At 58.3% G+C, this 11,617-nt stretch overlaps 1 protein-coding gene across 3 annotated transcripts in view; it reads left to right on the top strand.

Annotated features, from left to right (window-relative positions):
- The first annotated feature begins 2,783 nt into the window (after positions 1-2,783).
- Positions 2,784-11,617, top strand: part of AMZ1 (archaelysin family metallopeptidase 1) — a 33,404-nt gene continuing 24,570 nt past the window's right edge. Inside the window, exon 1 of one of the 3 annotated variants that reach the window (XM_008566732.1) lies at positions 2,784-2,852. The gene's annotated coding sequence lies outside the window, so the exon portion shown is untranslated. Of the gene's footprint in view, positions 2,853-10,495; positions 10,666-11,617 lie in introns of those variants that run through there. The other 2 variants (XM_008566731.1, XM_008566730.1) reach the window with 2 other exon arrangements.

The following is an 11,617-nucleotide window of genomic DNA, read 5'->3' as shown; positions in this document are numbered from 1 at the left end:
GCTAGGCTGAACTAATCTTGACTGGGTTCACTCACGCATCTGTAGTCAGCTGGTGGATGGGCTAGGAGCTGGCTTGTCTCAGATGGCCTAAGGTAGGACAGCCCAGGCTCCGTGTGCTCTCTCACTTTCCAGCAGACCAGCCCAGGTTGCTCTCATGCTAGAGCAGGAGTCCAAGAGAGAGCAGGCAGAAACATGCATGTCCCTTGAGGCCTAAGCTTAGGACTCGCACAATCCCTCACCTTTTATTGGCATAAGCAAGTCATAAGACAGGCTCAGACTGAAGGATGAGGAAATAGACTCCACCTCTTGATAGAAGATGGGACAGAGTCACATGGAAAAGGGCATGACAATTCAGGGAGGGATGGAGAATTGGGGTCACTTTTGCAATTGGTCTACAACAGAGGGGGAGCCCAGTTTCCTCGCTTCACGGGTTCAACCTCTGAGAAGGTGGGTGGTTGGACCTTGGTGCTCAGGGAACCACTGACTGACCTTCCTAGGATGGGGCCATCAGTGGGGTGGTGGGGACAATAGTTCAGCCTCAGGACTTTGTGAGCCCATATCTTAGATAGTGTTGTAGCCCCAGCCGCCAGCATGGAGTGGCTCTCCCAGAAGGTTTGTTGAATGACTGAATGACCTAAGTTAGCTTCTATGCCAGGCAGCTCAGAGAGACAGTCCCAGAGCCTCCCTTTCAGGGTGCAAGCCTAGTTTGGGGTGGGGGGGTGTCTCCACTGTGGAAGTCCTCTGTGCCTGTTGGGAGCCTGAGGACGCAGAGACCTCCTGTCTCACCCCTCCGTGGGGACCCTCTTCTTCACACTCCTCGGTTCCTGTCAGAGCCAAGATGTGTTGCTATGGAAACTGCTTGGCAAACACTGGCAGGCAGAGGCGGCCAACAGCAGCTCACGTTATCGTGCTCCCGGCGTCTGTTGGAGTGACGTCTCTGGGACGGCGTGAGCAAGTCTGCCTGGCTCTGTGTGTGACACGTGTGCGTGGAGTGAGGGCTCAGGGCGGTGTGCACGGGCGGGCGCATGGGCACAGGCGTGCGGTGTAGGTGGGAGCCAGTCCGAGTGTGAGTGCCTCTGCGTGTGCACACCTACGTGTGGGTGCGTGTGTGCGTGTGCGGGTGTGACCGGAGGGAGCCGTGTCTGCTCAGAGTGTGACGGCTGCGCAGGCACGGTGCTGGGCGTGTGCAGAGATGGGAACACGCTAGTGATGCTGTGACGGGTGGCAACACAGCCGCCTCGGGTGAGTGCTCACTGCGGGCTGGGCATTGCACTGGGCGCCGACGGGGACGGACAGAGGTGCCGATGCCCCCACCGCCCGGTGTGCGGTTCCCAGCCAAGGACAGCCACTGACCAGGTAATTGTAAGTGTCAACGAAGGTGCATGATAGGAGGGCTCCTGGGAAGAGGCAACTGTTGGCCCAAAGCCTAACTGTAGAGCGGGAGTCGTGCAGGCAGAGGGAGGAGGACGGTGCTCCAGGAGGAAGGCACAGCCCGGGCGAAGGCCTGGGGGCCAGAGAGGACGGGGAGGCCCGGCAGGCGGGAGGGCAGCGGGGGATGGCGGCCAGAGCTCCCGTGGCCCTGGACGGGGTCGGGACTTCATCCCAATTTAGGAAACCCTGGGGTGCCAGGAGAGGAGGGGTGCCTTGTAGGCAGAGGGATCCCAGAAGTGGGAAAGGGACTGACAGAGCAAAGGGGACGTGACTAATGGCTGGTGAAAGTGGGCATTGTGGGCACCAGTGAGAAGTTTGGACTTTACCCTGAAAGCAAGGGGAGTCTTTGAAAGGCTCACTGTTGGGTGCATGTCTTGGAAGGGGCTACAGGGAGGCTGGAGTGGTCACCAGGTGAGGCCGGGCAGCTGGTTGGGGCTGGGGACAGGCAAGAGATATTTTGGAGGTTGACTAAATGCTCCTTGGTGACAGTGGGCACATGGAGGAGGAAGAGGGAGAGGCCAGGATGATGCGGTTTCCTGAGATGGGAAATGCTGAGGTTGGGGTTCACTGAAAGCAGGGTGCTCGTGGCCCCCTTGGTGACAGTGGGCACATGGAGGAGGAAGAGGGAGAGGCCAGGATGATGCGGTTTCCTGATATGGGAAATGCTGAGGTTGGGGTTCACTGAAAGCAGGGTGCTCGTGGCCCTGAGGGCAGCCAGTTTCGGAGCTCCGACACCAGCCACGGTGCTCTCTGGGGAGCTGCCTGAATCTCCAGCCCCCACAGGCTTCTGCAGCTCCCACAGGCCCCCCCAGCCCTTCCAGGCCAGGCAAGGTGGCAGCCCACGCAGCCGGCTCTTCTGGAAGACCACAGCCACTATAGACCTCTCCTGCACTCCCAGGCCCGAGGGCAAGACCATCCCAGGGGGTTCTGATGCCTCATTGCTGACCACAAAACTGGGGCCCTCAGGCAGGGCTCTGCGTGGGCAGGGGCTCCCCTCCTCACAGGCCAGCAGAGGGTCTGACCCCCAGTGCATGTTCCCGATGGACTCTAGGTCTCCCTGGGTCTCCCTTGCTGGAGCCTGGGACCAGGATGGAGGAAGGGCAGTGGGTCTCCCTGGGGTGGCCACCCTGGCCAGATGACCAAACATGGAGCCTTCGAGGCCCATGTCCACCGAAGATGAGCTGATTGGCATGTGCTGGGCAGGACTGCTGTGCAGTCAGATATCTTCAAGGGCGCCGAGCACCGACTGTTTGCATTCCTGCCCCTGGGTGCCCTCCTCATGGCTAGTCCCATCAATCTTATAACCACGTTTTAGAGTGGAGGAGATGGGGGCTCGAGAGGGGAGGCAGCCNCAGAGGTGCCGATGCCCCCACCGCCCGGTGTGCGGTTCCCAGCCAAGGACAGCCACTGACCAGGTAATTGTAAGTGTCAACGAAGGTGCATGATAGGAGGGCTCCTGGGAAGAGGCAACTGTTGGCCCAAAGCCTAACTGTAGAGCGGGAGTCGTGCAGGCAGAGGGAGGAGGACGGTGCTCCAGGAGGAAGGCACAGCCCGGGCGAAGGCCTGGGGGCCAGAGAGGACGGGGAGGCCCGGCAGGCGGGAGGGCAGCGGGGGATGGCGGCCAGAGCTCCCGTGGCCCTGGACGGGGTCGGGACTTCATCCCAATTTAGGAAACCCTGGGGTGCCAGGAGAGGAGGGGTGCCTTGTAGGCAGAGGGATCCCAGAAGTGGGAAAGGGACTGACAGAGCAAAGGGGACGTGACTAATGGCTGGTGAAAGTGGGCATTGTGGGCACCAGTGAGAAGTTTGGACTTTACCCTGAAAGCAAGGGGAGTCTTTGAAAGGCTCACTGTTGGGTGCATGTCTTGGAAGGGGCTACAGGGAGGCTGGAGTGGTCACCAGGTGAGGCCGGGCAGCTGGTTGGGGCTGGGGACAGGCAAGAGATATTTTGGAGGTTGACTAAATGCTCCTTGGTGACAGTGGGCACATGGAGGAGGAAGAGGGAGAGGCCAGGATGATGCGGTTTCCTGATATGGGAAATGCTGAGGTTGGGGTTCACTGAAAGCAGGGTGCTCGTGGCCCTGAGGGCAGCCAGTTTCGGAGCTCCGACACCAGCCACGGTGCTCTCTGGGGAGCTGCCTGAATCTCCAGCCCCCACAGGCTTCTGCAGCTCCCACAGGCCCCCCCAGCCCTTCCAGGCCAGGCAAGGTGGCAGCCCACGCAGCCGGCTCTTCTGGAAGACCACAGCCACTATAGACCTCTCCTGCACTCCCAGGCCCGAGGGCAAGACCATCCCAGGGGGTTCTGATGCCTCATTGCTGACCACAAAACTGGGGCCCTCAGGCAGGGCTCTGCGTGGGCAGGGGCTCCCCTCCTCACAGGCCAGCAGAGGGTCTGACCCCCAGTGCATGTTCCCGATGGACTCTAGGTCTCCCTGGGTCTCCCTTGCTGGAGCCTGGGACCAGGATGGAGGAAGGGCAGTGGGTCTCCCTGGGGTGGCCACCCTGGCCAGATGACCAAACATGGAGCCTTCGAGGCCCATGTCCACCGAAGATGAGCTGATTGGCATGTGCTGGGCAGGACTGCTGTGCAGTCAGATATCTTCAAGGGCGCCGAGCACCGACTGTTTGCATTCCTGCCCCTGGGTGCCCTCCTCATGGCTAGTCCCATCAATCTTATAACCACGTTTTAGAGTGGAGGAGATGGGGGCTCGAGAGGGGAGGCAGCCTGTCTATCTGGGGTCAGTGGCTGCGCAGGTGCAGCTCAGGCCTGAAGACCCCAGTCTGTCCATCACCACCTGCCCCACCGGCCAGTGAGCGCCCTGCTCTGAGCACCAATGACAGAGCTCTGTTGTTGTTGGGGTCCAAATTCAGGGGCTGTGGGAACGTCTACAGGCAGCTCAGAGTCAAGATGGACCTGACAGGGACAGATGTTGCAGGGTGCGGGGGCCGGGCGTGGGGCCTCTGCCCAGGGACAGCGCATTTGTTTTAGCAAATGTCTCCCACGTGCCTGGCATGATTTTCCTTTTTCTGTTTGAGAGGCAACCTGTGGGAATTGGGGAGGGAGACAGCGGCAGAGAGAGAGAGACCCCAACAGAGAGACAGATAGACAGAGAGACACACCCTCAGAAAGGGAGACAGAGAGACACAGAGACATAGGCACAAAGAGACAGGCAGACAAAGAGATGGACAGACAACCCCTCCTGGAGGCCTAGACCCCGCCACACTCCTCCCCCAGCTTTGGCTGAGCCTGTAGGGAGCCTGCGCAGTGGGGGTGGGAGGGACTGGGGTGCTGCCAGGAGGGACAGCAGCGTGAGGGTCCTCAGTGTGTGTAGGTTGGGGGGTAACTTTGCACTGAGCACCACCCCCTGCCCCAGCATCTTGGCTGTTCTCCATTGGAGGGAACAAGAGCTTTCAGAGCTGGGGGACCTGGAGTGAATACTAATCCCATGGCTCAAAGGGCAGCCGCGCAGGCTGGGTGCAGGAGGCTGTGCAGGGCCAGCGCCAGCTGAGCTCCCTCACCCTCAGCAGGGGGTCCTCATGCCCTGGGGCTTCTGTTCTTCCCTCAGGCCAGAGAGGGCCCTCAACTACTCCAGGACAGGGAGTGTGGGGCTGGAGCTCCAGGGGTTGGGGTACCTGGTGCCCCACATGGGTTGACACTGGGAGGGCCCTCAGAAAATGGTCCCTTGAAAAATGGCTGCCTGGGATGTATCAGGCAGATGGGGGGGTCCTCAGTCTCACTCTGCATCCCCAGAGCCCAACAATAGCTCCAGGGGCAGCTATTCAGGCTGGTAGGGCAGGAAGGCCTGGGGAAACTGAGGTAAGGGCAGGGAGGCATTCAAGCAGACCCCAAGTCCTGAAGACCAGTGCTGGTATCCTGCTCTGCATCCTCCTGCCTGGACTGTGGCTCAGCCCCCAGCGCCCCCCACCTGAACATCCCAGCCATACCCCGGCTTCCCCCTTCTACCTGCTCCTGCTGCTCCCAGGTGACCTCCATACAAGGCTGTGGAAGTCCCTGCTTGGACCCCCTGCCTTTATTCCAAGCCCCCTTGACTGCCCCCAGCTCTCAGCAGCAATGTGGCCCCGTCTCCCCTCCAGCGTCTCTGGCAGGTGTCAGCGGGGCCACGTGCCCTCCAGGGATCTAGGGGAGGATCCCTCCTTGTCTCTTCCAGCTTCTGGTGGCTCTGGGCATTTCTTGGTTTGTGGCTGCATCGCTCCAACCCCTGCCTCCATCTTCATGTGGCTTCCTCCCCTGTGTCTCATTGGACACTCTCATTGGACTTAGGGCCCACCCTAACCCAGGATGATCCCATCTTGAGATGCTTACTTTAATTATATCTGCAAAGACCCTTATTCCAAATAAGGTCCCCTTCTGAGGGTGCAAGTGGGCACATATTTTGGGGGTCACTATTTGACCCACTATGGGGAAACTGAGGCACATCAAGGTGAAGTAGCTTCTGTGGCCCACACAGCTCTCTTTTAACCCCAAGTCTGCCCAGGTCAGACGATGGTGATGAGGATGAGGAGCTGCACTCTTTGTCCATCTGGCTGAAGGGACAAGTTTCCCCATATCACTGTCCATTTCTAGAATAGACTCTCACAAGGTAGCTTCAACCAGAGATGTCTGGAGTCCACCTGGTGTGGGGTCTGCTGTGCCCTGCATGCAGGGCTGGGCCAGGCCGCCAGCAGCTGCCTCCGTGTTCTGTGGGCCCCGGCACCGGGCACCACCCACTTTGGGGCGAGGAACCTTCCAGTTAAGCAGGGCACTAGGAGGGGACTTGCTCATTTAGAGTTCCAATTTCACCTGCTAACAAGGCAGCCAAAGGAGGAGATGTCACCCCAGGCCTGACACATAATTACTATTCCGGCTGCTCTTGTCTCTCCCCAGCTGCAACTGGGAAGGGGTGGGGGGAGGCAGATGTTCCACAACTTCTTTGAAATAATCAGTTTTAGGTCAGAGCTTTTTTCTCAGGTTCTGAGTTTTCTGTCCCCAACAGAAATAAACTAGAAAATTCTCACAGCAGCACGTGTCAAAAGTGTAGCATTTTGACCCAGAATCTACTTGTAGGAATTTATCCCTGGGGGGGAAAATCAGATACCCGTGCAAAAATTTGAGGAAATGAGATTGTTTGTCACAGTGATATACGTAATAATGAAAAATTGGGAAAAACCAAAATATCCCAAACCAGGTAATCCATTCCATTAAACAAACACAGTACAGACCATCACAGTGAGGACGCTGACTTCTGTCTATCGACAGGGAAGAGTTTTAAGAGACAAAAGCCTCAAGCAGAACAGAATATGTGGATGGAGTCCCTAGAAGATGTGTTCTGATGTGAAGAAAAAAAAGTCAGAGGGACGTTTGACAAGAAGTTAAGAGAGGTTACCCCTTGACAGCGGTTATAAGATCTTCTTTCTGTTTTTCTTTATCTTTCAGAATTTTCCACAATGGATATCTATTGTTGTGTCATCGTTTCTTAAGGCTTTAGAAAAATCCCTTTGCAATGTTGGGAGTGACAAATCCCTCAGCCATCTGTGGGGGTGCTGCCAAGGACGTGGGGGGCATTTCTGCAGAATGAGGCACAGGGGGTGGGTGGCCTGCAGAGGCCCCGGGAGGCTGATAGTCCACAGCCCGAAGGAAGCTCTCATCATAAAGGTTTCAAAGAGAAAAAAGGGCAGCTGGGGAAAAGGTCCTTGGATTCTAACTGGAGCGATAATGCCAGCCTTCATGGTGAGGGCTGGGCACAGGCGTCCTCCCTGCACTTGGAGTCCTTTCCATCTCAGGGGCGGCTGGCAGCTGGCCCTGAGCAGAGCGGGATGCCCGTCTTCATGGGCTCTGGCTGTGGGACCAACGGGAAGCTGCTGACCAGCCGTGATTACGGGGAAGTGGTCCTCACTTAAGTGTGAGTCCTGAGAACTCAGCGTCTCCAGCCTGCCTGACCTTAGATGGGGGCGCGGAGGGGGATGACAGAGAGACCTCCTGTTAGCTGGCAGCATCCATCAGAGAGGGACTCCACCTCCCAAAAGCCAGCTCCCAGCCAGGACAAGGAGCACATGGGGGAAGCTTCCCCTGGGAGATGGACCCTGGACCCAACTGGAGAGGGTCAAGGGTGGGCTAGACAGGTCCCTGCAGGTTCTTCCTGGCCACCCAGATGACCTTGGGAATGGAGTGGGTGCTTGTTCCCACCCCCCATCCCCCACCTGTTCATGACATCTTCTTGCTCCTAATGTGGGGCCTCGCACAGAGATGGGACTAGTGGCTGCCTGAATTAATGGCCATCTGTGTCACCCAGTCAGGAGGGGAGGAAACCAAGGGTGAGACTGCATCAGGCTTATCATTCAGTGACGGTGGAGCTGGGGGGCTCCCAGGGGCCTGGCCCACCTGCTGGTCATCCAGGGTCACTGTGCATGAGTGGACATGCCGCCTTGCACATGGCCTGATAGCTCTGGGGCCGGGGTGCTCACAGGAGAGAGCAACAGAGAGCTGACCGCTGGTCCTTCCTGTCAGTAGCTCTCTTTTGCTTACTGATGCTGGAATTGGGCTTATGGCATTTGCAGCTGAAAGGGGAGGAAAGGACCCAGGGCACCAGGCTTGCTGTGGCCTGGGCTTTGGGTAAGCCTGGACCCTCTGGAGGCCCTCAGTTCCCTGGGAAATCTGACCCTAGGAGGGCACCCTCGGGTACTTCTGGCCTCGTCCTGTGGGAACCATGCCAGTGTTGTCCCTGGGGTCCATCCCCTGCTGTGTGGAGGCCCCACAGTGACCACGTGGAAGAGAGTCTGTTGCAGGACTTACACTCCCTTCCTTGGCCCCACCTCCAGCAAGGTCCTTGCAGAGTCCAGGGTGGGAGGGGGGTCTGAAGGCCAAGTGCAGAAGCGCTCCCGTGCCAGGGGCCGCCCTGGAAAGTGGGGGGTGTGTTCTCCTGCACTTGGGGCTGTGGGTTTGCTGTGTGCGTTGGATGAACCTTTGCCCCAGCCCAGACCACAGCCCTGCGCCCCCACCCCAGCGTCTTCACGTCTGCCTCCCCCCACCCCACGTTCTCCATCGCCTGTCCTATACACCCTCCCTCCCACTGCCAGAGCCGCTGCTGTCTGGGGCCTCCACCTTCCTACCAGCCAGCGCCCCTCACCCCTTCCTCTTGTGACTTGGCCCTGCTCTATAGGACCGCTTTGCCCTAGGAAGTCCCAAACCCTCCAAGTGCCAAGTCCCCATCCTGCCCTGGGCTTCACGATGCTGGCCCTTGACGCGCCTTCTCTCTAGGTCGCCATGGTGCCGGCCTGCCCCTCCATGGCTACTTGTTCCACGGGGACTTGGTCCTTCCTGCAAGCCTGGCTGATTAGGTGAAGGCTGGGCAGGGCACGCAGGGCCCACCTGGTGGGGCTGTGGGGAAGGGGCACGTGTCCACCGCAGGTGCCCTCCTGCCTCCCCTCACTGGTAACAGTGGAACCATGACAGGTCTCAGACTTTGCACCGCGTGGGCCTCTGATTTATTTTCTTGCTTTGGTGGTTCTGCCTCTGAGATCCGGTACTGGACAGCACATTTGTTAAGTGGCAACAATCCCCCATTTTATTAATCTGAGCTTGGAGCACAGCCCTGTAAACAAGCATGGTGAGACTCCCAGGACTCCAGACTGGGGTGGTGAGCTCTTTGTCCTGCCCATGGGAGTGCTGAGGTTCCGGTGCCAGGGGTCCAGGCCCTCCCTGTTAAGGGGCTCGGCTGGAGCCCCAGGAGGGGACCGGTGACTTACTGCCAGAGACCTGGCCAACCCCCCTTTGGGGTGGCACTTTCCTGGCTGCTCTGGGGCTCCCTTGGGTCTCCCCAGACCAACGTGTCCAGGGCAGGTGGCCTTAGAGAAGCTGAGGGTTGGGCAAAACTGGGGATCAATGTGGCCCCAAAACACAGGCTGTGGCTGCTCTACACCCCCTCCTCCCCAGGGCGACAGAGCTGAATCAGTGCCGCTGGTCTTGGGGGTCCCGATGGCATCTGGGAGGACGGCACTGAGCCTTCTTCATCCCTCTCCCCGTCCTGCTGGTGAATTTTTTTTTTTTTTTTCCTTTTTTGTCTTTTTTTACTGACCGGTAACGGGATCGCAACCCTCGGTGTCGCGCCTGCACTGTGCTCAGCCAGTGAGCGGAACCGGTCTCCACATGGGATCCGAACCCTCGGCGGGAGCGCTGCCACGCTCCCAAGTGGCGCACTTTCCAGTGCGCCACCAGGCCGGCCCGTGCTGGTGAATGTTTAAGGGAATGAATGACCTCAGCTGGACATTAGTGAAAGAGCTATAGTAGGTCATGTACATTTATTTGATGGTTTCATGTGTTTTCCACTCAGCGTATATTTATTGGATATCTACTATTTTCCAGGCACTGTTTTGGGTGCCAGGAACAGACCTCACTGTGAAGACACATCAAGTGGCTGAGTGGATGTTTGGTCCAGTGGGAGGGACAGTGATGAGCAAAAACCCACAGAAACAGAATTTGGCTTCAGGGGGTGCGGTGGGCTGGGGTCAGGGGTGGCCTCCCAGGAGGTGAACAGAGCAAGGGAGCGAGCTCAAGGGTATATGATGGGGAAGAATGTTCCAGGTGAGAAATTAGAAGCCCAAGGGAAGACCCGGCTTGCTCTGGATCGTGATGATCTGTGTGGCTGCCTCAAGTCAGGAGCTAGAGTTTAGGATGAGGAGTCGTAAGTGCTTTGGAAGATAAAGGGACACCGAGCATGCAGCAGAAGAGCCTTTGGTGCCACAAAGACTGTAGTTTTTATCCAAGTGCCTGGTTACCAGCTCTGTGACCATGGCTCTCTGGGCCTCCATTTCTCCATCTGTAAAATGGGGTAGCAGTCATTCCTTCCCCACCGGGTTGGCATAAACATTACAGGAGGTGACCATGTAGTCCTGGCTCTGGTCTAGTGCATGGAGGGGTGTCTTGTGCTGCTGCAGGGGTGTCATGGGCTTCAAACGACCATCATAGCAGCTCTGTCTGACAAGCATCCTGCAGGTGACACATCCCCCCATCCCCCCCGCTCTGTGAAGACCACAGGAATCATGGGTGTCTCTGTTTTACAGGTGAGGGAACAGCCCCTGAGTAGTAGATCCAGAATCTAGATGCTTGGTCACTGGCTCTGTGCTCAGGTGGTTTCTGACCCTATGGCCCAGGACACTTCTGGCACCAACCTGGGCTTGATGGGAATCCTTGCAAAACCCTGCTGGACAGGACCTGTCTTCAGTCAGGCTCTTTGAGGGTAAGTAGGGGAAATCCATTAAAATGCACTCAAGCCATAAAGGATGGAGGGGCATTTCCCAGACCCCAGGCAGGAAGTGGCTGGACACCTCCGACGGGCAGCAGCAGGGTGGGCCAACTGTCAGCATCCGTCTCTACCGCCTCCGGGTGTCAGGGCTGTGCCTCTCTGCTTTCTTCTCCCTGAGTGCTGCCTCTCTGCACCTGCGTGGCTGTGGGGAGGACGGCCATCCCACACAACGGCAGGACCACTGGCAGGCTCTGATTACAGGGAGAGAGTCCAAGGGGCCAAGCTCTGGCCACCTCAGGGCCACTCGGGGCCACGATGACTCGGGCAGCTCTCGGGGCTGCTTCATCTCTCCTCACCACGGTCCTGGGGTCTGGGCCAATGGCAGGGGTGCAGGTGCGGGGGGTGCAGGGAAGACCCTGGGGCTGTGTCCTGAGCCAGTCTCTGTCCGGAATGAGGACAACTCAGGACGGGGGTCCTGTACCAGCTGGGGGTTGCCGCGGGAAGGAAGGAAGAGGGAACATTAGCTGCTACCATAGTCATCGCTCAGCGGCCCGAGACATGTGGTGAGAAGTGTGGAGGCCACAGAGCTCCCTTGGGCCCAGGCGTGTGTGTGCGTCTCGCAGCGGCTCCTCCACGGCCTTCTGAGGTTGACACTTTCCTGACCACCATGTTCTGGAGGAAGGAAGTGAGGCTCAGAACAAGCAATTCTAGCGACAGCTGGGAGGACCTCTTCTCTGCCTGGGAGTGGTCCCCAATGGCTGTGCTGGCCTCTGGGAGCCATGTATTGAAATCCGGCTCTCAAGGGGAGCAGGGATGTGGCAAGTGGGCGAAGGGTGCTGACGGCCCCTGTAGCAGTGGGACGACAAGGGCCGCTGCTGCCCCTTCTCCTGGAGATGTACTGGCCTCGAGACTGGCGCGTTGCAGGGACTCTGTGGACAAGGGCTGC

This window comes from Galeopterus variegatus, unplaced genomic scaffold (assembly GCF_000696425.1).
Source record: "Galeopterus variegatus unplaced genomic scaffold, G_variegatus-3.0.2 Scaffold267, whole genome shotgun sequence".
NCBI lineage: Eukaryota > Metazoa > Chordata > Mammalia > Dermoptera > Cynocephalidae > Galeopterus > Galeopterus variegatus.
The sequence above is the reverse complement of the archived record's forward strand: the minus strand, read 5'-3'. Positions and strand labels throughout refer to the sequence as shown.